Raw genomic sequence first — 25,740 nt, forward strand, 5'->3', positions numbered from 1 at the left:
CACCAGCACACCAAATATATCAGTTTATATAGCTACCAACAATTGAGGAAGTGATTGTTCTTTTCAGGTGCATTTCAGGAGATGTAAACGATGCATGAACATCTGACGAAATGAAGGTTGTGAAAATAGTTATTAGGCTGCATATCCCGCCATCAATTCTCACTTCACTTTACTTAAGGTTCCCAAGAGAAGACTATGCTACATACCTTTTATTCTAACAAAAAACAGCTAGGTGTCTCATCCCCTGTGCTGCCCCATCTCCAGAAAGCAAGAAATGAATATGAAAATCTCCTTGGGAGTGGGGATCCTTTGCATGACTATACATATATATTTCATGTGAGTTCTTATTAAAACAAAAACATCAGCAATCATATGTGTGCAATATAGATTATATGCATAACGTAATTATATTTATAATTATATCTATCTATCTATCTATGTCTATATATCTATATCTATCTATATCTATTTATATATAGATATAGATATTTAGCCTCCTTGAGTCCCTTCAGGGAGAAAGGTGGGGTAAAAATAAAGTTATTGTTATTATTATATATAGATATATAGATATATAAAGGAAACAAAAAAGGAGAGGAAAAAAGAGCTCCAGTAACTTTTTTAAAAAAAGCTATCAGTAGCATATTAAGATTTGCCAATATTTATAGCAATAGCAATAAACAGTTTAGATGAAGAAGGATTTAAAATAAGAAAATGTAAAATCCTTTTAGGTGGTACACAACTACTGAGACGAAATTAGGCATCTAATACTGAAATCATATACTTTTTTTGATCTTTTTTTTATCCATGTGGGATTACTAAATAACCTGTTTTCAACCAGATCAGTGTGAAGACAGGAAGAAGACAGAAGAAGGCAAGAGATGGAAAGGTGGGGTCAGTTTTTTAGGTTCAGACCTGTCTGGAAGTCACAGCTGCAAACTTTTTCCTTCATTCTGATTCCGATGATTCTGTCAGGAGGTGAAAACACATTGCGAATGCTCGGAAGCTCTGTGCTTTATCATTCCCTGACTTGTTTTGAGGCTGAGCACATCTTTTTGAAAAGAGCAAGCCTTCTCTCACATCTGGAATAAAGCAGAAGAGTTTCCAGGTCAAAGGATGTGACCTTCAGATAGATCTGAACTTAGTTGACTCTCATTTTAGGAATGAACCAGTTAGGTGATATCCTAAGTTTAGTCACTCTGCAATCCTGTGCATGTGTACTCAGAGGCAAGCCCCATTGAAATTAATGGGACTTACTCCCATGAAAGTGTGCATTAGATTGCAGCCTCAGTCACAACTAAGGACCCAATCCTATGGGCCTTGGTGCCCAACATGGATCTCCTCGGTTCTGTGCCAGCTCAGTAGCAGGTGCAGATCAGAGGAGAACCATTGGGGCTGTCTGGGTCTTACATGGGGTAAGGGAACATTTGGGGTAAGGGAGACCTGGTACTGGTTTCCTGCCCCATACAGTACAGCGGTCACCATTTGGGCACCGCTGTAGACCTGAGCGCTAGGGAAGCATAGGACTGGGCTGTATGGAAGTTAGTATTGAAATAAATAGTACTTATGCCTAATTTCCTTACCTGTGAATGCACCACATTCCGGTTACTTTTGGGTATGGGTCTGATGACCAATCAGGTGGGCACAAGGGCCCACAAGACAAATCTGACCCAGAACTGTACCACATGACGTTTAGCAGATTTATGAAGTGATTTTTCATTTTTATTCCTGTATGTGTTGACTATAGAGATAAGAAAACAAGGGACCATGATGTAACTCTACTTATTCTCATGCTGCTAAATGTGAATTGCAAAGCCAGTCACTCCTCATCTCCCTCCTACACACTGACAACTTTTTTCCCCATGACCCTTGTGTTATAACAGCAACTTTTGGGAGAAAGCTATTGGCTAGACACTGGGAGGGGAAGGGGAAGAGTTTGCAGCAGCTGTTATTGCTCTAAGGTGTCATGGTGAGCCACCCAGACTCACCTGCTATTTGGGATGCCAACCCATTGGGTTTCAGTCTGCCTTGACTCAGGTTAAGTTTCACAACGTATTCACCATGTCTGTCTCAAAAATGTAGGATTTTTGGGAGCATTTTTAGAAACATGGTAAACATGTCTGAACATACATGGAATGTACCCAGGCAGGGCACATAACTTCACACTTATGATAGCCCTTGGAAAATTACCCCTTTGGCAAAATCCTCCAACTACACACTCAGTCCGGACTACTCATGCATTCAGAATCTCTGTAGGCAATGCTGATAAGCTTTGGCATGACACATTTGTCATGGCTGAATCATCAAACTCTCAACAGACAAAACTATGCATGGGGAATTTTCCCTTTGCTGAGCAAAAGGCTAAAATGACTCAGTGCTTGTAAAGAGCCCGGGGAGGGACTTGTGACCAATTCTGTGGGGTTTCCTGAGTTCACTCTGTCTCCCCAGCAGTCTTTTCGCCTCAGGTAAAAGAAAGATTTCCAAGGGTTTTGAGATTATTGCTTTAATAGACATGCCAACACATCAAATAAACTCAACTTATTGGACAGTCACTGAATAAGAGGGAAATATCTTTCATTATAACTGGAAACAAGTGGTCCAATTTATCCCAGAATCACTAGGTACTTTTTACCATCAACCCTCAATTTCGGTGGCATTACCAAGGTATACTCATAATTGGCTATCAAGGTCCCAATCCCCCACTACAGAAACAAAGTTAATACATATATATTTTACTAAGGGCGCAATCCTAACCCCTTATGTCAGTGCTTTCCAGCACTGGCATAGTGGTGCCAATGGGATATGTGCTGCATCCTGCAGTTGGGTGTCACTCACAGAGGCCTCCTCAAAGAAAGGGAATGTTTGCTCCCTTACCTTGGAGCTGCATTGCCCTTATGACAGTGCACTGACATAAGGGGGATAGGATTGCGCCCTAAGACTCCTATGAGACTTCAAGCAGTGTAAACGTTACAGGAAAAGCATGAGGGTCAAATCGCACACAAAAGGAAGAGAAGCAACATTTTTCAAATGCGATGTGAACATTGCATTCAAGAGTATACAAAGGAAGTGTTGCCCAAAGATTAAAAGCTTTTGACAACTATCACAGTTTTAAAATGCATCCAGAGATTTCATATGTGCAGTGTCAGAACTCAAGGGAAGTAAGGAGGAACTGGGGATCAGATACTCCAGTGCCTTCTTCCCTCTTAGGGCCCAATCCTATCCAACTGTCCAGCATTGGGGCAGCTGCCAGGCCAGCCTGCCTGCAACTTTTGAAAGATTCTGATGGATCTGTGATGGTGGTGATGGTGGGGAGAATGGATGGATTGTTGCTTGGGGGTGAATAGAGGGGGGGGAGAATGGATGGATTCTGTGTTTTGAAAACGGAAGTTTGGTATGTGTACATGTGCTTTTAAATTGGTAGGCAGGAAAAAAATACCTGGATGGATTCCTAGCTAGGAGAGGGGCCCTGGAGACAGAATTGCAAACTTTGTCGTTCAGATTGATTTCTTTTTGAATTAGTGAGGTATAGCTTTGGGTGGGGCCTAGGACTATAAGGTGTCACAAAGCACTCCTACACATCAAAATTGATTACTACACCCCCATGCTCACCATCTGAGACAAACGTCCCAGGATTTTTTGAGATGTCACAGAGGATGCTGCTACACACTCACTCCTCAGAATCCAAAGCTGAATCATGGGAGTGCAGTTCCTTTCATTGCCTGCCTGGAACGGCAAGGCCCAAGCTCACCCAGGACGCATCACATAGTCAACCATGTGCTTTCCAGACATCTCATTCCACCCTGCCGAGATCTCAGAAATGGTGCAATATCTTTTGCTTAGCGGAAACGCTCTCTGGCTAGGAAACAAGCAGATGGTCCCTTTAACATCCAGCTCACAGCGTTCCTGCGGTTTTCACACATCTTCCCCCAGATAACCTGATGCCATTGCCTTGGCGCTTCGAAAAAGGATTTGTTTATAAGAAGGAATTGCTGGGGCTGACTTCAGTCTGGAAGGCTTTGAGGTCTGATCCTAAAACAGTGGCGCAATCATGACAGTTCGGGACCAAATAATCATTACATGGGTGACCGTGTTCATTTAACTATGTGTCTGTTCCAGTGTTATGTATCACAAGAGTAGAGCCCCATTTTACATCCAAAAGCTTGTACTGGTGAGGGGAGATGAAGCCTGCCCTCTTGAATTTTCCACAGTCCATCACTCCTGCCATTTTTCCCACCACCCAGCTCATTTCTGGCTGGGAGAAAAGTACCTGGGACAAAGGACTGCTGGTAGAGAAGGGAGGAGAAAGATCCATTCTCCTCACCTATGCACTCACCTGAGTCTAAAAATTAAACCCATAGTGAATGGGCCAGCCATGAGAACAACAAACATGGCTGCCACGGTCTAGTTTGGTCCTCAGGGACACCATCCTTGCCTTGCTAGTCCAGAGGCAAAGTGAAGAATCATCCTAGCAAGTACATGATACTTGCACCCCCAGTAGCCACGGATCCCATATCCATGGTTTCCCTTATCTGCAGTTATCAGATTCCCCCCATCACGCTCAAGACTCACTTTTTCTACAAATACTTTGCAATAGGGAGCTTTTTCTTCCTTTCACTTTGGACAGGAAGCGTCATGAATATGTGCAGTTCAGGCCTAGTAGCATTGCAAAGCCTGAACCAAAGTAACCCAGTAACACAGAAGGGGCTTGCAAGGGGCTTGAATCCTAGCTGAAAGGAATTTACAACTCATGGAAGGTGATAGATGTAGCTCCTCAGCAGCCAGAGAGGCGCCCAGGAGTCTCCAGTGGGGAGGGGGAGAACTAGGAAGACTAGCATCCAGCCCCACTTCGAGAAGATTCTGTCCCCAAGGGTTCTGATTGGGCAGTTTGAAATGAGTAGAGAGTCACACCATCCTCTTGGCATGAGAAGTATAAGAACAAAGCCCAAAGGGGTGCCTTTGCCCTTTGTCTTTGTCTTTGGTCTTTTGGCGTGGGTGCAACATCCTGGAGGGGAGAGCCCGCCAGGGCCATGTGGCCTCACAGGTAAACTGGGAGCTGAAGATTTACAAGAGAAGCTGACCCAGATGAGAGTTAGGAAGTAATAGAGATAGCCAGTTAACTTTATTGTTTTATGCGGATATGTTTCCTAGAAGTTTTTATGCCTCTAGCATTTGCTGCCTTTTGTAACCTTTTGTACTTAATAAAGTAAAAATCCTTTTACCATGTTGGTTCATTGTCTGTTGGGGACAAAGGTTCAGAATCCTGCCTAGCCGTTCAGCAAGCTACTAAAAATCCTCATTGTGGACTAGAAACTTGAGGACTGAGACTTTAAGTAAAGAAAGTGCTCAGTGCTACAAGGGATATAATTAAGCCTAGAGGGTCTCTGTTTCCCTGGACTGAGGCACTGGCTCTTACAGGGTGGTGGCAGTACTACCGAACAGGGATCTTTGAGGGCTCTAGGGTTCAGAACCAACAACTCTGAGCACCCCAAAACCCTGGGAATGAGTGCAAGTGTACGACAGGAAGTAGACAGCAAGAATCTAGACAAGTGCTTCCCAAACTCCTAAAAGGAGTTTGCAGTCCTGAGGGGTCCGAGCGGGGGGTCTGGGAAGCCCTCCACAGGGCTCCCCTTGCCAGCAAAAGTCTTTAGAAAAGGAAAAAATGGGCACTTCGTGTTTCATTGCGAAAACCCAAAATGCCTGTTTTTTTTTCTTTTTTTAGACATTTGCAGGTAAGGGGCCCCTACGGCGGGCTTCCCCAACTCCCCGGAATCTTTAGGACTGCAGTGCAGGCTGCAGGTAAGTGCAAACCCCCCCCCATCCCCTGCAGCAGTGCAATCCTGGAGGTCGCTTTGCTACCTTCCCCCTCCCCATCCCTTAAAAGGGCAGCAACTGGTGCTTCCCTGGCTGGAGGGTCACCACCCACAAGTTTGGGAACCACTTGTCTAGATTCATAGCTGCCAGAGGAACTCTACAGGAGGTGACAGTAGAATGCTAACAGGATGTCACTTGCTATCCACTTGCTTTTGCAAAGCATTTGCAAATGAAGTAAGGTAAGTCATGAGCATGACTGGGGGAATTTGAGTAGGGTTCACTGCTATCTCTGGTTTCAGGTATCTGCAATAGCAGCAGGATACTATGGGATGCATTGTGATAGGAATGATTTGGGAAACCAGTTCAAGGGCTCAACCAATGTGCTCTGGCTGACGGCAGATACTAGATCCACTGTGCAATCCTAAGCACGTCTACTCAGAGGTAAGTCCCATTATGTTCAAAGGAAAGTGTACTCCCAGGAAAGTGGGTATAGAATTGTAGCCCCAGTCTGGGTTTGCGGACTTGGTCTTCCATGTTGCAAGTCTAGCAGCAATGCCAGTGAGTTGCAGCTGACATTGTGCAGCCCAGATCCAATCAGTGCCATCAGCCTTTCTTCTTCCAAGGGCCAATAAAATGGTTATTCTTGGAAATAGTGGAATTTAACTAGCTCTTTTGGAAAAGCAACACATTGTGGAAGCACAAACAAATGCTTCAGCAGCTGCTGGCCAGAGGGAGCAGGCAGCTATCATATCATTAATAGTGACTTCCTGAGCTTGCCAATTTTTCATCTACCAGTAGTTGGCAACCCAGCACAACAGCTGTATTAGCAGGGATCTGTGTTACAATGCAACAGAGATGAATGTTTAGACACAGATGATAAATAAGGATCTCCAAGAAGGATAAACACGTCAGGTTTACATAATCCCACTAAAATTGCTTCTTAAAAAAAAAAATATTTTCTGTTGATTTACATATTTCACAGGAAGCCTTTTATCAGCCAACACATGATTACACAACGAAAGCATCTCCATCTTTCAGGGAAATGTGCAGTGTGCTAGTTTGTTGGGGGGGAAAAATGAGTAAAGACGTAATGGGAGGGTTCGAATACGGCTTATTTTCCACTACATATTCTGTTACACCGGAACAATGTCCTTATATGTAGGGGACATGAACAGTGACTTCCGCAAGATACACATGCTGTTCCCTGAACTCAACTGACTTTCACAAGCTACTGCTTGCAAATGGATGGAAGGAATGTCATCGCAGAACTTTGGTACAGTTCTCTTTTTCCACACCATGCCATGAGAATTGCAAATCTAAAAATCAGTCACCCAGACAACAGCAAGGTAAATAGCACCAGGGAGCTCGAGGAGAACTGGTGAAATCATACTAGCAATTGCAGGCCAGAATTGCAGGAACTCCGTTCTTGAGAAAATGTTGCATCTGCCACCTGGAAAGGTCTCCCTGCTCCTGGAAGAAAAGACATTGTTTTAATTGTCAAGCAACTGACGAATCAACAGTGCTTTGATTGATTCCATTTTTATCCCACGCTTCCTCTGAAAGGCAGCCTACATGGTGCTCCTTTTCCTTTTATCCTCACATCAATCCTGTAAGGCAAGTGAGAGAGAGGGTCACAAGGCTCAAGGTCACACAGTGAACTTCATGGCTGAGTCAGGATTTGAACCCAGCACTAACCACCATATCACACAGAGGGGTTGCTGTGTTCTGTGTAAAGCACCATGGCCAACAGGGGCATTATATATGGCTCATACTAGAGGCATAGCTAGAGGGGGGCAAAGCATTAGGTTTTGCAGGGAGCCTCACCACAGCATGCAAGTGGCCCCTCCACTTTGGAGCCATTCCAGGGGGTGGGAGCATGCCTCTATTTTGCTCCCATCCCCTGGAATGACTTTGAAGGGGAGAAGAGGGTGAGGCTCCCTGCAAAACTTAGTGTTTTGCATTCCTTCTAGATATACCACTGTATGTGCATATGTATAAATAAATACATCAATAAATAACTTGAGCTAGTTTTGTTGTCCGGTATGATGTCCTTTGGACAAAACAAGTGTATGTCTTTCTACAGCACTTCTCAAATGGTTCTGGTAGTTTACAAAAATGGAAAGGGAACTTTAAAAACTGAGACTCATGTTTGCCATCTGTTCTGAATTGTTAGTTATTAAAACCATGGGAAAAAAGCCATTTTCCCCAGACAAGAGGATAAAGGGGGCACTGGGGTAGCATTGCGAAGGAGTGGATAATTCACCAAGTTGTTTGTTCTAAGAGGGATTTCTAAGTGTATTCATGACCATACCTGTGGAACAAGCCCATGCTTGTATTCTCCAAAGCATCAAATGTATTGTGAATGGTATTGACATATGGTACAATAATCCTGCTTTTTTCAGCACTGGGCATGTTTAGCAGTCCCAAGGACACAGCTTTTTCTCTCCAGGTCTAGCTTTGGCCCTGCGCTTTGCAAGTTGTATGAGACAATGTGAACATCTTTTATTTTTTTCTCCCATCTGGTATCCTACTGCATCCCATTGCAAGCTTAAATCCCAGTAAAAACAAAGGCAGCCAGAACTGCTCACACCAAGCGAAACAAGATCACACTGAGTCTGGTATAGTGCAGAAAGAGAAGAGGTGCAGTCAGGCCAGCTGGAGTCTTCTCCATCTGTTTCTGTTTCGAACCAATGTCCCTCAACTTCATTTGGGTTGAGGCAAATATCTTCCCCCATTGTACTGTCTGTAGTAAAACTCTTGCAAGTTCTGATAGCATGAAGTTGTATGTGAATGTGTTGTATGTGAATTGCTTTAATGTCACCACATCTCAAAAAGGATATAGTGGAACTGGAAAAGGTGCACTGGTTGACCCCGGTCAAATAATTACCCTTATGGCCTCTGTGTAATCGTAGTATACCAACATGAAAAATCTTAGTATATCTGTTCAAGAATATCAACAACCTTTTAGGTTTGTTGTGAAAATAATTAAATAGGGAAATATGGAAATGTTCTTTTCTGTTCAACAAGTAAGACAGGCAACCCAATCCTAAAAAAACTCTGCCTGCAAAACATAGTATCACCAGAATGAATCAGCTGCATCCAGTGGGCAGCTGGAGATCATTCAGGGAGTAGAGAGGCTTATTAAAAGTTTATTTTTCTTACCTCTGCTCCTGCATGGTCTCCAGTGGGTCTGTTTAGACCTGTGCTAGCTGTTTAGCTGACACAAGTCTTAATAGAGGCGAGGAGGCATGTTGGGGGTGAAATGCAAGATAGGGCATCGGTTGAGTCATTGCCACTGACACCCATCCTCTGCCTTTCCCAACACCCCCCTCCAGAAGTCCCAATCTTCTCCTTATTCCACCCACTTTCCACCCTGATCCACTCTCCATAGCCCCTCGTTGGTTTATCAGCTCCGACAGAGGCAAATGGCTGCTTGAGCACTCTGGTGTTGCCTCTTCTTGCGGCAGAGCTTAGAAAATGGCTGCCGGTGATGTACTTTGCACATTGTTGGCAGACCTTCTGTTTAATTCTACGTACATAATAAATTAAACCACTTAATTCATACTATTACAATTTGATAAAAAAATTTGGAACAGCTAGTTAAACATTTCCCACTCATGCAATGAAACGATAATGTCACATAACATTCTTGTTTCCTAGGAATCTTGAATTCAATCATTTCCACCTAATATTCCATTTACAGCAAATGCTACTCGATCAGAGTCTGTGTTCTGCGCCGTCCTTGCTCGTAAATGAAGTTTACCCATGTTTCAGTTGCCATGGACTCTATCTCAATATTTGGAGGTGATGTTTACCAAGGAATTACTGCTCCATTTACAAACACCATGTTTCTCTGAGTTGATTCATGCAGCCGACACAGGTATCTAACCCAAGGAACCCGTGTTGGTGGAAACGGATGTTATTTCCGCAGGAAACCACATGACTAGATGACAGTTGAAAGCAGAGGCTAATAGGAATGCTGCACCATGGGAATATCTGCTGCTGTTGTGTCATTATCCTATAGTTATTGCTGAGTATCAGGAAATGAGAAGTATTAGATGCAGTGGCATAGCTAGAAGAGTGCAAAGCACTAAGTTTTTCAGGGAGCCTCATCACAGTGTGCAAGGGGCCCTTTCTCCCTCCCCTCGGAACCATTCTGGACAGAGGCATAGGCCTGTTTTGCTCCTGCAGCCCAGAATGGCTCAGAGGGGGGGAAGGGGCTGCTTGAACACCATGATGAGGCTCCCTGCAAAAATAGTGCTTTGCACCCCCTCTAGCTAGGCCACTGATTAGATCTTAAATTTTATTTTTTAAAAAAACCTCTAAATGCCCATGTTGCATTTCACAGGACTGTTTTATAGTGGTCTTTATGTCTTGCATTGTTACAAGAACAGACTCTCATCTACAAAATGAGAGCCCACACAGAGAACATAAGAACAGCCCCTCTGGATCAGGCCATAGGCCCATCTAGTTCAGCTGCCTGTATCTCACAGTGGCCCACCAAACCAGTAGGTCAGAGCACCTACTTTACAGTTAAAAGGATGTAGCATCTGGTGTTTCTCCGTAACAAGGATTTCAGTAACACTGCTAGGAAAGCCCATTGCTTGGGACTGGAGTGCTGCCACCTGTCAGGGCCTCCGAGAGGGGGTTGCAGGGGGTACCCCTGGGCCCAAGCTCAAAAAGGTGCCAAATGAAGCGACCATGGAAGAAGGAAAGAGCAGGTGTGCTGTCACCATTGAGCCCAATTGTAGTCGCCAAGGAGGAGGACAGCATTTGAGGTGGTTGCAAGGAAGCAGGATGACGAGCAGGGGGGCAGCAACAGACACACACACACACACACACACACACTCCATAATTATTTGCTGCAACCCTAGAGGTTGCTTCATTATGCGACTGGCCCTGATCATTGGTGTACTGCAGCAGTTTTCAAACTCTGGGAGCTTGGAAACCGCTCTAAGTCCCTGCGGGGGTGGGGGGAAGGCAGCGGTCCGATCTCCAGGATCGCACCGCTCAGGGGGCTGCAGGGGCTTGGGTGCACTTACCAGAGCTTCCTGCAGCCTCCCTGGGGGTGCGGGGAGCCCTGCGCAACCTTCTGCAGGGCTCCACGCAGCTGTGAAAGTAGAGTGATTGTGCTCCACTTCCAGTTTTGCAGAAGTGGAGCACGATCGCTTCACTTCTGAAGCTGCGGGGAGCCCTGCAGAAGGTTGCGCAGGGCTCCCAGCACCCTCGGGGAGGCTGCAGGAGGCTCTGGTAAGTGCACCCAAGCCCCTGCAGCCCCCTGAACTGCGCGATCCTGGGGATTGGGCCACTTCCGCTTCCCTGTCTCCTCACTGCCCCGTTCCTTAAGGGGGCAGAGGCCAGAGCCCACAGGCTGGGGCGTCACGATGCCCCAGATTGAAAACCCCTGGTGTAGTGGCTAATACTGAAGTCTAAGACCTCATCATGACTGCCCCCCTCCATAGCCCAATAAGGCAAAAGAAGATGCCCAAGTAATACCATGCACCCCAAGACAACAGAACAAAAACAATCTGAAAAACTTCCTCATTAGAATACTTTCCTGCCTTGTATTTCTACTTTAAAGAATATTTCTATTGCCCCTACTGTCCCTCCACTACACCCCTAGCCCTGAAGATTAATAGCCAGCAATGGTTATATGGAATCTTCATTTTCCGGACCAGTATATTTCTGAACACCAGTTTCTGGGAGTGCAACTCAAAGAGAGCACGGTTGTCTTCATGCTCTGCTTGCGGGCTTTCCAAAGGAAACAGGAGGCTGGACGTTATAAACCATTGGCCTGGTTCTGTGGTCCAGAACTGGTGCTGGTGGATAACTGCATTTATTTCAGCCCCTTACAATTTACATAGACTTATTTTAAATGCATCCCAAAAATATTCTGTCTCATCACGTTATAGTTGTCAGGGCTGGACCTTGAGACAATGTTGTAGAGGGAGGGGGGCATTTCTCCAGGCACAGCCTTTTCCTTCCTTCTGCAACAGGACAAATTACACTTGGTAAAGCTTTGGCTTTTTTTGCACCTCTAAGGAAGCCTCCCAAGAGTTGAATCCTGCAACTTGGTGCCAGTGGGGTAGCTAGAAGGGGTGCAAAGCACTAAGCCCATGGTCCACTTGCACACTGTGGTGAGGCTCTCTGCAAAACTTAGTGCTTTGCACCCCTTCTAGCTACGCCACTGTTTGGTGCATTTCTTTTAGCCCGCAGGAGAAGTTTGTTAAAGCATTTCAAAGCAATGATTTGTCCCAGCACATCTTCCTGACTACATCCAGAATATACCAACAATTATGGTCCATCTTATTCAACATCATCTCTTTAAAATGTAAGAACTTCCTGCATTTACAAAGCATCCTGAATAATTTGAACACATTTTTTCCCAAGGTGCTCCTTTAAGAGTACAGCAATTGCAGCAAGCGCACATAGTTGCACAAGGGCTGTGATTGTTTATATCTGACCTGTGCAAAACCAAATCAACAAAGCACAAATAAAGCAGTGACACTTTTATTAATCCCAGCTTCATCATCAGCTCTGTGACCATATAAAGAACTTGTTGTTGTTAAACCTGGCAACTTTAATTACTCAGCATTAGTAAAACAGCTGTAGAACAGTATTACAGTTCAAGTTGGAGACATAAAAAGAAGAGAACCTATTTGTGTGTCTCTGAGGCTGCAATCCTATTCACACTTACCTGGGGGTAATGTCCATCAACTATAATGAGACTTACTTCTGAGTAGATATGCATAGTTATTTCTTGGGCACGAAGTTATTTCTTGGATAGGAAATGTATACTAAATGATTGACTGTTAATTTTGACCTAAACTTGTAAGCCCTAAAATGTCATAAACTGCCACTGATTTTGTTATCCAGTTTGAAAAAAAATATTGATTCTTGTTCTGAAACTGGAAAGCACAAAAGCAACAGCCTCACATCTGAAAATATTTCTTTACCCAGCATGCAATTAGTCTGTGGAACGCCTTGCCACAGGATGTCTGGTCTAGATGTCCTTTAAAAGGGGATCAGTCAAATTTCTGGAGGAAAAGTCCATCACAGGTTGCAAGCCATGATGGGTTTGTGCAACCTCCTGGTTTTAGAAGTAGGCTACCTCTGAAGGCCAGATGCAAGGGAGTGGCACCAGGATGCGGGTCTTGTGCGCTCCTCGAGGCATCTGGTGGGCCACTGCAAGATACAGGAAGCTGGACTATATGGGTCTTTGGCTTAATTTAACATGGCTCCTATCCCATGTTGCCCTTGTAATTCACAACATGTGGTATGACATCTCCATGTCTGGAGTTTCCCTGTCCCCCACCCCAAATCATTGGCTGCCACCAATGATGGGGAAAAAATGGTGCCATGGGTGCACATTTGGGATTACTAAACATTACCATAGAAGTGAGAAAATGAAACATGGGGTTGCTGCTGCTGCTTTGGCCATGCAGAACTTATAATATCTAATTCCTGATATGCTATGATATGCTGGGTTGATTCAGATTATTGAGGTGTTAAGACAGGAGTTGAGTGAATGCAAGGAAGTTTGTGCATGACCAGGTGACTGAGTGGTTGCTTTACCCCTTTGTTAATTGTCCACCATGTTTCAACCAGTGGCATAGCTAGAGGGGGGTGCGATCTGGCACTGGGCATCTAAGCATGTAATCAAACAGTCCACCTGAAGAAGAGGAAACACTCAAAATGCACTTACACCATTATTGTTAATGTTCACAAATGTTACATGGAGTCAGCCCCCAATTAAGTATAATCCACAATCATTTCTAAAAACATAATAGCACAATAGATCGTTCGAAATGTAAACAAGAATCAAAAAGGGTGAAGAGAAAAAAGGCTGGTTTGAAAGATCTTCTTCTTGTTCTTCAGGAAAGAAAATAAACTGTTTATTTTTCATTTGCTTTTAGAAATGAATGCTATTGATACTTTATTTGATCTGCCCAAATTTTACTGCAGGATATACTCTCTTGGAATGTGGCCAACCCTTCCAGTCATGACAAAAACAGCCTCTGATGTGGTAATCGTTGCCTCCCACACATCACAAAGCTAACAGTTTGTTTGGCACACATGTTTAGATTTTGTTTCTGATGCTAATTTTGAGGTTGAGAGTAAATTTGTGAAAGGAATTTGAGAGCAAATCTGTTGGTGACCCCAAGAAAAATGAAGAGATAACAAAACGTCTTGATGGAAGAAAAAACCTCCTCACGTGGCCTACAGGACTCATTAATGTGTTGTTACAAGTGAAACATGAAACACATTGTTGCAGTGAATTCCCAGGTGTGTATATTGTAACTTAATCTGATATTAAAAGGAGTCATTCTAGTAAACTTATCCTTGGATAACCTGATCCATAAGCTTGTTAAAAGTTGCTTCCTACCCCCTTATTTGCAGTCAAACGTAATGGATCACAGAGTTGCAGCACTGTCCTCACAACAACACAGCACTTCAGATTCAATAATATAAATAGAACTAAGCACAGAAAAAAAGATCACATTTTCAAAGGTCTGTCAGGCTTCAGCCAGATTCAAAATCAAGGAACAGGCTTCAGATCAATTTCCAGAGACAGGTAACCAGCACAGCACAGCAAATGGTTCAGCACAGCAAATGGAGATCTGGGGTGGTGGAGCACTGGTGATCCTGGCCCCATTGCTGCCTGGGGCCAGGATTGCAGATTACTATCCCTACACTGAGGATAATGCTGGTCACCCTATAGCATCCAGGGGCCTTCTGAAGTATCTGGTAGGTCTAAAAGTCACTTTCAGTTTTCAGGTGTACAGCGTCGAAGAAGGTGGCAGGGGAGCCAAGGAAGTCACTGTTGCACCCATAGGCATGGTGCCCTGGGGTATTTGCCCCCCTGAGTCCCCTAGGTTGGGGACAGATAGAGATAGGTACATAAGTGAGGTCAGGCAGATGTTTGAGTTCTTGGAGGTGGGAGAAAGCATGTGTGGCTAATTGTAGCAATTACATTGACCAGAACGGAACTGGTCCGGTGCAACGGGTGAGCAGCAATAACCTCGTTGCCATCATCTGGATAGTGCTGTAGCAGATTTGTTGGCAACCTTCAGTCTCGAAAGACTCTGGTATCGTGCTCTGAAAGGTGGTTCTGGAACAGCGTCTAGTGTGGCTGAAAAGGCCAATCCAGGAGTGACAATCCCTTCCACACCGGGAGCAAGTGCAGTCTGTCCCTGGTCTGTCTCCCTGGCTACGGGCCTTCCTTCTTTGCCTCTTAGCCTCAGACTGTTGGCCAAGTGTCTCTTCAAACTGGGAAAGGCCATGCTGCACAGCCTGCCTCCAAGCGGGCCGCTCAGAGGCCAGGGTTTCCCACTTGTTGAGGTCCACTCCTAAGGCCACTGACTACTTAAGGCTCTAGTTTGAGACCCACTTCATGGGCTAGAACCAGCCCAAGACCTCCTGAGTGAAGGCAAGTTGGTGGACAGAGATGCGCCCTATGAGTCAGCTGCCTGATGCAACTGGTTCATTTGGCCTCCTCCGCTTTGCCATGTGCCTGACAGTTGAGGTGTGATGGATATTCCTATGTGAACAGCATGACCATAGGGTGGGTAGAATATAGTTCTGACTGTAGTACACGTATCACGTGAAAGAGACCCAGAATTTTCCACAGGTGAAACTCAAAACACAGGCCAAGGAGGAGCCGATTCAGTGGCTCAAACACAAACATTACAAATTACTTCTGGTAGAAACGGAAGTAATTTTAAAGTAAGATTACTTTCTGGTAGCAAAGACGTTGTCTCTGAATGTTCCTCAAAAGAAAGCAGAACGTTTAGAGACAATGTTGAAGGCAGATATTTGACACCGGTCATATGCTTTTCCAGCAAGACACGTTCTCACAACAACAAGGTGGTGAGCTTCTAGTCGCCGACGGTGGGGGATGAGTGGTTCTCAGGGTCTAGTGACATAAAGGAATTTATGCCCCCTTCATAGCAGCCCTGGGTTGCCTGTCTCCCTTAGCAACCATCTTCTCTGGGAGCAAAGATGCTGTAGGATTCTTCCTAGCAGTTGTTCTTGGCTTAGCAATAAACTTTGCAGTCACATAGCAAAGTCACATTACAGGGAGAACCTCAGTGTTTCTGTTTATTTCCTCTTTTACACCATGGAAAGTACAGGAAACCCATGAGACTACTCTGCTCTGAATAGTGTCTTTGTCCCCCCAAAAAGGAAAAAAAACAAAAAACCCATACCACACCTCTAGGTAAGGAACCATCTTATTTTCAAATTTCTCATTGCCTTCTTTATTTATCCCAGTCACTGTTTGCCCGGCACTTTGAACCTACTCAGACCATTCTATTTTGAATCACTTCCTCCTATCCTATGGCACTGCTTCTGGTACTCACGAGTGTTTGGAACAATTATGAGCAAGCAGCATTTTTTTTTTTTTAAAGACATCACTATTTGGTGATGCAACTTTCAAAGATTGGTTTGTCCATTTGCAACCATGTTTGTGGGGAAACTGCAGAGGAGTTTGAAGGAATATCTCATCTAAGGAGACAGGCCAGTGTTTCTCAAACTGTGAGTCGGGGCCCACTAGGTGGGTCGCGAGCCCATTTCAGGTGGATTCCCATTTCAATATTTGATTTTTAATATATTAGACTTGATGCTATCATGGTATGTGACTGCATTTGGGGAAATGTTATGGACCTGTACTTTTAGCAGGCTACTATGTATATTTTTTTGGCCCAATCCTATCCAACTTTCCAGCACTGATGCAGCTGCAATGCTCACTGCATAACTTAGTACTTTGCAGCCTGTCTAGCTATGCCACCACTTAGCTTTTCTGTTCCTTGCTTTCTCCTGATTATCAGCACAGACTAACTGAACAGCTCCACTTTAAGGGGACACGTCAGCTTCCTGAGTTCTCCTACTTGGAATCCATAGAGAGTACGCAAATGATTGTCTCTGTAAAGCTGCATAGAAGTTATGTAAGAAGCCCAGTAGAGGCTTAGCCGGAATAAGCCTTCTAAAATTCAGCTCTCCAATTCTGTCCACATTGTCTCATAATTGCATCCAATGGCCTTTATAGTACCTCTAACACAAAAAGAGGACAAGATGTTCTCGTTTCTCTGCTTTTTATTCCAGAATACAATAAAATGCAACTATAATTTAATTCTTAAGGTAAGAACAATATCCTACAGTGCAATCCTAAAGAGCGCTTGAGCTGGTGTGACTGTACCCATGCTGGCTCAGAGTGGTGTAAACATACCATAAGGCACATTTGTAGCTACCGATAAGCCAGCTGGCACAAGGGACCACAATGGTTTGGTAGTGCGGCATCTGAACCCTGCACCAGCCAACATAGGTAAGGTTGCACTGAGCGGCACAAGGGCTGGGAGAGGGTGGAACAGGGGGAGGTTTGGGTCCAGGAAGGGGTGGGGTTGGCGCTGACAGTGCATGCCACATCCAAACATCCTTCCCAGGCTGGACAGCACTACATGGGGCTTCCCAGATTTGTGCCAGCGATATAGCTGGTGCAGATCCAAGAAGCCCCATCGAGATGGCTAGCGAGTTACTTGGGATGAGAAAAATACCCCCTTATTCCAAGGAGACCTCCAGCCACATCCTGAGCTTCATTGGATGCAGCACAGGTCATGTGACCTGACTATGCCAGCGCAGCTTAGGATAGAGCTGTTAATTGTGAGTAAAGTTAAACACACCATCATTATTTAATACAATTATGAAATGAGATGATGATGATGATTCATTACTAGGCTTGGATATTTTGTAAAATACCACTACCTTGTTGCATTTTAGCTTTTCCTGACTAGCAGCCCAATCCTATCCACACTTTCCTGGGAGTAAGCCCCATTGAATCTAATGGGACTTACTTCTGGGTAGACATGCATAGGATTGGGCTGCAAGCTACGAAGATCACTAGAGCAGACATCAGGCACAATCCTAATCAGGTCTACTCAGAAGTAAGTTCTATTTTGTTCAATGGGGCTTACTCTCAGGAAAGTGTGGTTAGAATTGGAGCCTTCTAGTATTAATTCAGTCTTTGCTGACCTCTGAAGACATAAGAGACACTGGGAATTTAGTTTCAAAATTTAAAGAGGACTGCAATAGTTAAAGATCAGAAAATGAGATTGGGAGTCTCATTTTCTGATCTTTAACTCTTGTCGTGTTCTTCATTGATCTGCATGGATATGGTGGCAGGTATAGTGACAAGTATAATACACACATCTGTGGACAGGTATCATGCATTTTGCTGGGAAAAAATAGGGCAATTGTCTTTGAATTCAGGAGAATCTTATGGCAGAGCTCCAGCAGGCTTATTGAATGACCAGCCACAATGTAACTACTCCTGAGTAGAGCAACAAAGGGTCATAGGGTGTACCTCCCAGCTGGTGCATATGAACCCACCTTCCTCTTGTTGCTTCTGTCTCTGCTGTCATGCAGTCCATCCCACCCTTTCCCTCCTTGTTTACAGATGAGATGGAAACATCAGGGGAGTGTTTATAGAGAACTCACACACACACCCCAGCAGCAGCTCTGTTTTATTCCACAGAGCTGTGGCTGACTTTTTTTATTGAAAAGACTCTGTACTCGAGTCTTTCCGAGTCCCCAAACTACTCTGGGCGACTCAGAAAGTCCATCTGTTAGGACTTGTTTTCAAGTCAGGTTAAAGGGGATGGAGCCTCATGACTCGACTCGAGTCAAGCCATGCTGGATTTACCCATCTCTGCAAATAAGCACAAACTTTTAGAACTTTTGCAGTGTCATTTGATGTCTCATTCACCATTCAAAAGGGGAAAAGGCATTTCTAGTCCTGCCCAAAGATTGCTGAGGATACACTGACTGTTTTACTTTGTAATGAACTACAGCCCCAGGTCTTTGAATCTCTTTCTGTGTGAGGACGACTTTTATTTTTTTTAGCCTGCTCTGTGAGGATTTTTTGTCCACTTACACTTCAGAGCAAAATGTTACACCAACAGCTCAAAAAATGTTTCCATTTATAACTCTACGTATTCTCCTTGATTTATTACATATGCAGTTACTGATGTCTCTAATGACTGACACAGCAGTCAGTCTTCAAAAGAGCTTTCCAAAAATAGTCAATAAACATGTGCCTCAATACAGGGAACTATGAGAGAGTCCTTACTCCATTTCTCACCTGCTATCTCTTTTCCAGCCACTTTTCTCAAGTCATAGTTCTCAGAGGTGTGCTTATTGAAATTGGGAGAAAATGGTTTGCTGTTCATGTTTTATGTCAAGGGGGAGATTTCTGTACAAAGTCATGTTCGTTGTGGAAAAGGAATAGGTTTTTTTGCATAAGTCTGAACCAGAAAAGCTAATTGTTCCCTTCCTTGGCAATCTGTTCCTCTGCCAAAACCGCCCTTCCTGTCAGAAATTTTTTCCGGATACCCAATTGGAATCTCATCTCTTGCAGTTCGTACACGTTTGTTGCTTTCAAATCAATATTGCATCTTGGCCAACCCTTTCCCTGCATTTTGAGGCCAGCTGAATTCCGGAAGACTTCCAAATATGGTTGAATTCACCTTTTGAACCAGTTTGAAAGTGCATAACATATCTTTGGATCACAGCCCTATTCTTTAAACCCCAGGCAGCCACAGATGAGCTGCTTAATCTATCTGTGCAAATTCCTCGCAAGGTCCTGAGAATTACAACTATGCCAACACAACCCCCTCTTTTTTTTTTTTAAACCATAGCATCATGTGACAATGGTTGTGCTACAGAAGCTCGGTTGTCATGAAAACCTCTTAAACTGATGATAGGAAAAAGCCCTTATCCTCCCTTTCTTGCACTTTGGACATCAGACCTTTGAGCTGCAGTTTGCTTGTTCAGCCCCTGAAAAAAGTGTCTCAACCAAACCTCTGTGTTTAGATGTAAAAGAAAACTTACACAGGCACACAGGATGGGAAAGCCAACAGATAGGTTAGTCGTCAATTCGGTCGCCCCCCCACACACACACATGCCAAGTTCCTTTTACGGAAGGGTGATGTTGGCTGCCAATAGATTCCTAGCACCAGAGGATCCCCAACATGTGCTGGCAGGCTGAGAAGGAAAGAAAGCCCCTCCCCCCCATCAAGAACAGTAAGAGCCTGTAGAAATGTCAAAAGTCAGAAGTTACTTATAAAAAAACTTTTTGTTTAAAGATAAAGAAATGAACTGCAGTGACACAGCAGGATGGAATTTGATCCAGCTGTTTGTCTCACATGGCTACCCTAGATAAGCATTAATGGAGAAATAAATTAGGAAATCCAGATAGCAATAAATATGACTATAACCACCATAAAAGCCAAGTCTTGACAAGCTTTAGCAGACTGCCTTTCCTGTCATCATTCTGACATAACAAAGAGCATTTCACAATAAGAAAAGACAAGTCCTGCTGGATCAGGCCAAAGGCCCATCTAGTCCAGCTTCCTGTATCTCACAGTGGCCCACCAGATGCCTCAGGGAGCTCACAAGACAACATGATACCTGCGTCCTGGTGCCACTCCCTTGCACCTGTCATTTAGAGACAGGCTACCTCTACGACCCAGAGGCTGTATATAGGCTTGTAACCTGTGATGGACTTTCCCACCCTAAATCTGTGCCATCTAGGCCAGGTGCCATCACAAAGTCCTGTGGCAAGGAGTTTCTCAGACTGATTACGCGTTGGGTAAAGAATATTTCCTTTTGCCTTTTCTAACTCTCCCACCAGTCCATTTTAGTGGATGTTCCCTGGTTCTGGTATTGTGCAAGAGGGAAATGAACTTCCCTCTAATCATTCCATCTATCCCATGCATAATTTCATATGTGTCAGTCATGTTCCCCCTCAGGGCCCAATCCTATCCAATTTTCCAGCACCGGTGCAGCCGCAATGCAGCCCCAAGGTAAGGGAACAAATGTTCCCATACCTTAAGGAGACCTCTGTGATTGTCGCCCCACCACAAGATGCGGTGCATGCCCCATTGGCACAGCTACCCCGGCACTGGAAAATTGGATAGGATTGGGCCCTCAGGCACCTAATTTCTAGACTGAAGAGCTGCAAATGCTGTAGTCTGTCCTCATAAGGAAGAGACTAATGAGGATTAATAATTTTGGTTGCTGTCTTCTGCACCTTTTCTAGTTCTGTTATATCTTGGTTGGCAACCTTCAGTCTCAAAAGACTATGGTATAAGCCTACAGCACCCGCTATTCCCAAGCGGTCTCCCATCCAAGTACTAACCAGGCCAGACCCTGCTTAGCTTCTGAGATTGGGCATGTGCTTATAAAAATGATTCTGCATGTAATATTGACACTTTGAAGCAAACCTTTGGAGCAGACATTTTTTCTCCTGGTTAGATTTATAAGTCTGCTTATGTTTGTTTTGTTCCCCCTCCCCCATCCCCAAGCTCCTTAATATTGTCTAGTTGAAGTATACCAGTGCTGAGTATATATTAATATGGCATGGCTTAATACCTCTGCTTGGAAAGAGAATATGTTCATGGTTTGTTTCCTAAAATCTGTTTTGATGCACTTGTCTTGGAAATTTGCAGTAGGAGCAGAGGGACAGACAAGAAATAACATAAGAATAGCCCCACTGGATCAGGCCATAGGCCCATCTAGTCCAGCTTCCTGTATCTCACAGCGGCCCACCAAATGCCCCAGGGAACACCCCAGATAACAAGAGACCTCATCCTGGTGCCCTCCCTTGCATCTGGCATTCTGACATAGGCCATTTCTAAAATCTGGAGGTTGCACATACACATCATGGCTTGTAACCCGTAATGGATTTTTCCTTCAGAAACTTGTCCAATCCCCTTTTAAAGGCGTCCAGGCCAGACGCCATCACCACATCCTGTGGCAAGGAGTTCCACACCCCAACCACACGCTGAGTAAATAAATATTTTCTTTTGTCTGTTCTAACTCTCCCAACACTCAATTTGAGTGGATGTCCCCTGGTTCTGGTGTTTTGTAAGAGTGTAAAGAGCATCTCTCTATCCACTCTGTCTATCCCCTGCATAATTTTGTATGTCTTCTTATCAGCAGTATATTTTAAGTTAAAATCAACACCATAGTCTTTGCTTAGCAGAAAAAAAAAGCTGTACTCTAGTGGTAGAGCACATGCATGCGATCCACCTGAAACCAATGTTGGCTACTAAGTTGGCTCATATGTTGCTCAGGATTTTGCAACATGGTGTTCACAAAGTGAAATAGCACCCATTAACAACAGGGTCAGAGTCCCGTTTTTAAAGTATAAGTCATTATGTGATATTTTGAGATCTGGTAACCTATTATCTGGTAACAGCCTATTTATCTGGTATAAAACCTATTTATCTGGTAACAGCCAGATAAATTTTACTGAGCTGCATGAAATCCTCTGTCTCTGCTGGAGAGAAGGTGAAGTACCTCAAGACATGAGGGATGCAAACATCATCACGCTGTACAAGAACAAAGGTGACAGGGGTGACTGCAACAACTACCGTGGCATCTCTCTCCTTAGCGTTGTAGGAAAGTTGTTTGCCCGAGTTGCACTAAAGAGGCTCCAGGTACTTGCAGAGAGCGTCTATCCAGAATCACAGTGTGGATTCCGAGCCAACAGGTCCACCACTGATATGGTATTCTCCCTTAGACAACTGCAGGAGAAATGCAGGGAACAACGACAGCCGCTCTTTATAGCCTTCATAGATCTCACGAAGGCTTTCGACCTGGTCAGCAGGGACGGCCTCTTCAAGATTCTCCCCAAGATCAGATGTCCACCCAGGCTCCTCAGCATCATCAGATCCTTCCACAAGGACATGAAGGGCACTGCTGTCTTCGATGGCTCCACATCAGACCCCTTTGACATCCGAAGCGGCGTGAAGCAGGGCTGTGTTCTTGCACCAACCTTGTTTGGGATTTTCTTCGCTGTCCTGTTGAAGCAGGCCTTTGGAACTGCAACAGAAGGCATCTATCTCCAGACTAGATCAGACGGAAAGCTCTTCAACCTCTCCAAACTGAGAGCAAAGTCCAAAGTCCAGCTGAAATGTCTTCGTGACTTCCTCTTTGCCGACGATGCAGCTGTCACTACCCACTCTGCCAAAGATCTCCAGCAGCTCATGGATCGTTTTAGCAAGGCCTGCCAAGATTTTGGACTGACAATCAGCCTGAAGAAAATACAGGTCATGGTTCAGGATGTGGACTCACCTCCCTGCATTACAATCTCTGCGCATGAACTGGAGGTTGTCCATGACTTTGTGTACCTTGGCTCAATGATCTCCCACACTCTTTCTCTTGATACTGAGCTAAACAAGCGCATCGGTAAAGCAGCTACCACGTTTTCCAGACTCACAAAGAGAGTCTGCTCCAACAAGAAGCTAACAGAACATACCAAGATCCAGGTCTACAGAGCTTGCATCCTGAGTACACTTCTGTACTGCAGCGAGTCATGGACTCTCTGCTCACAACAGGAGAGGAAACTGAACGCTTTCCACATGCGCTGCCTCTGGCGCATTCTCGGCATCACCTGGCAGGACAAAGTTCCTAACAACACAGTCCTGGAACGTGCTGGAATCCCTAGCATGTATGCACTGCTGAAACAGAGACGCCTGCATTGGCTCGGTCATGTCGTGAGAATGGATGATGGCTGCATCCCAAAGGATCTCCTCTATGGAGAACTCGTGCAAGGAAAGCACCCTACAGGTAGACCACAGCTGCGATACAAGGACATCTGCAAGAGGGATCTGAAGGCCTTAGGGATGGACCTCAACAAGTGGGAAACCCTGGCCTCTGAGCGGCCCACTTGGAGGCAGGCTGTGCAGCATGGCCTTTCCCAGTTTGAAGAGACACTTTGCCAGCAGTCTGAGGCAAAGAGGCAAAGAAGGAAGGCCCACAGCCAGGGAGACAGACCAGGGACAGACTGCACTTGCTCCTGGTGTGGAAGGGATTGTCACTCCTGGATTGGCCTTTTCAGCCACACTAGACGCTGTGCCAGAACCACCTTTCAGAGCGCGATACCATAGTCTTTCGAGACTGAAGGTTGCCAATACAAAGGTAACCTATTTTAAATAAATACTTCTTTTCCTTTATGACAGTCCCTTTTCCATTCATTTTAAGCTTTTCACTTTTCCAGGGTAAAAGGATCCTCTTCCCTCAGCTGCATCAGTCTAAAACATTACAGCCTAAAACTGTGTTCATTGCCCAGTACTCAGGCCAAGCTTGAAACACAAGCAAAATAAAACAAAGCCTGTCCCAGCACGTTCATAGAAAGCCAAAGTGTATTTATTTTGAACTGAGTTTTGTTTGTAGTCTGCCAATAGAAGCCGCTGACTTTATGATGGCTAGTGGTGTTGGGAGTTAGGTCTCTTCACAAATATCAGTGCTGATTGATGCTCTTGCCCCTATCTTGGCCAGTAGCAATGGTCAGTCTCTTCTGAGAACTGAGCACCTGGGGTTCCGTCCAGAACCATAATTTGGATTTGGCCCAGGCATAGCCAGCCACACAAATGCAAAATGTCAAAATAGTTACAGTGGATCTAAAGACCTTTGTGAAACAGGCATCAATAAAAACTGAGTTAAGAATTTACCATATGGCCAGAATAGTTGGGGCAAAGTGGCTGGCCTAGGTCCAAGAAGACCCATATACAATCAGGCAGCCTGCCAGGGCGTGAGTCAAAAATATTAGTACTTACCCCCCCTCACACACACAGTTCAATCATACCCCACCCCATATTACTACCACTGGATGCAGTGCATGCTCCATCATTGTGGCTGCCTCAGCACCAATGGTGGGGGATAAGTTTATTTGGTTTGGGCAGTTATTCTGTTAAATGATAAAGCATGATTGGGCTGACAAACCCCAAATGTCCAAAATAGCAGCATATGCTAAATCTTTTGAAAGAACCCTAATGGTATTCCCATGTGTTCTGCCAAATCCCTAGTCCAAGCTCTGCCTGGAGAATTATGCGCACTTTAAGCAAATTAGCTCCCCTTCTTTCCCCCAACAAATGACCCTGGTTCTGCCCTGCAGTCCTGCTAGACCCCACCTCCAGGGTAGCTCACCTGTTCAACCTGCAGAGGTCCTCTCTCCTGCCAGCAGCCTCCCGCCACTACAGCAGACCCTTGGTCCTCAGCAGGTCTTGGGCACAGCAGCCACACACCAAACTCCAGTGTCTCCAGCAGTCTGTTCCAGCAGTCCATTAGTGACAAAGTCAGTCAGAGTATCCAAGGCAAAGTTCAAAGTCAATAAGCCAAGTCACAGTCCAAGGTCAGATTCCAGGTAAGTCAGTCAAAGTATCCAAGTCAAGTCAGTCTCTGCTCCAACCTGCACTCCTTCTACAACCCACAAACCCTTCCTGCCTCAGGTGTTCCTTAGGTACCTCATTGCCTCTAGTGGCTGCAGCTGTGCAGCACACCCTTTGCTGAAAGCCCAGGCCTTAACTCTGAAAGGGGCCACTGCGGACACCACGTTCTATCTCCTCACCAGATCTTCCACTATTCCACTACACCATGGTATTCCCCCATTAACCCTAATGGTATTCCCTTACAGCAAATTCTGGACTTCTTTTGGGCGCAACTTCATGGGATCCTGTCCAGCTTCCTCTAGCAATAGAAATGGGTATAGCTAGTCTGAAACGGACCAGAGATCTCTCCTGCACCATTACTGAAGTTAGATAACTATTTGGCATGTCCAGCAACACAGTAAGCATTAGAGCCAGGTCATTGCAGCATGCCTTTAGCTCCATACAGACACAATAAAACTCCCCCAAACTGACACAAATTGGAAAGCCCATGTGGCATATTTATGAGAGGAACATATAAATTTAGGAACAATGTTCTGCAAAAGATCCAGTCCTCTAATACTTGCTAGATATATGTTCACTGTGGGATGTTTTCCTGTTTTTGTTGCTCACAGCTTAGTCTTGGCATAAAGATCAGGGCTTCTCTTTCATAAGACCTCATCTGCTATTGCTTCTTATCCAGATACAGGAAGCTAAGCAGGGTCAG

Source organism: Tiliqua scincoides, chromosome 1 (genome assembly GCF_035046505.1).
Source record: "Tiliqua scincoides isolate rTilSci1 chromosome 1, rTilSci1.hap2, whole genome shotgun sequence".
NCBI classification, from domain to species: domain Eukaryota; kingdom Metazoa; phylum Chordata; class Lepidosauria; order Squamata; family Scincidae; genus Tiliqua; species Tiliqua scincoides.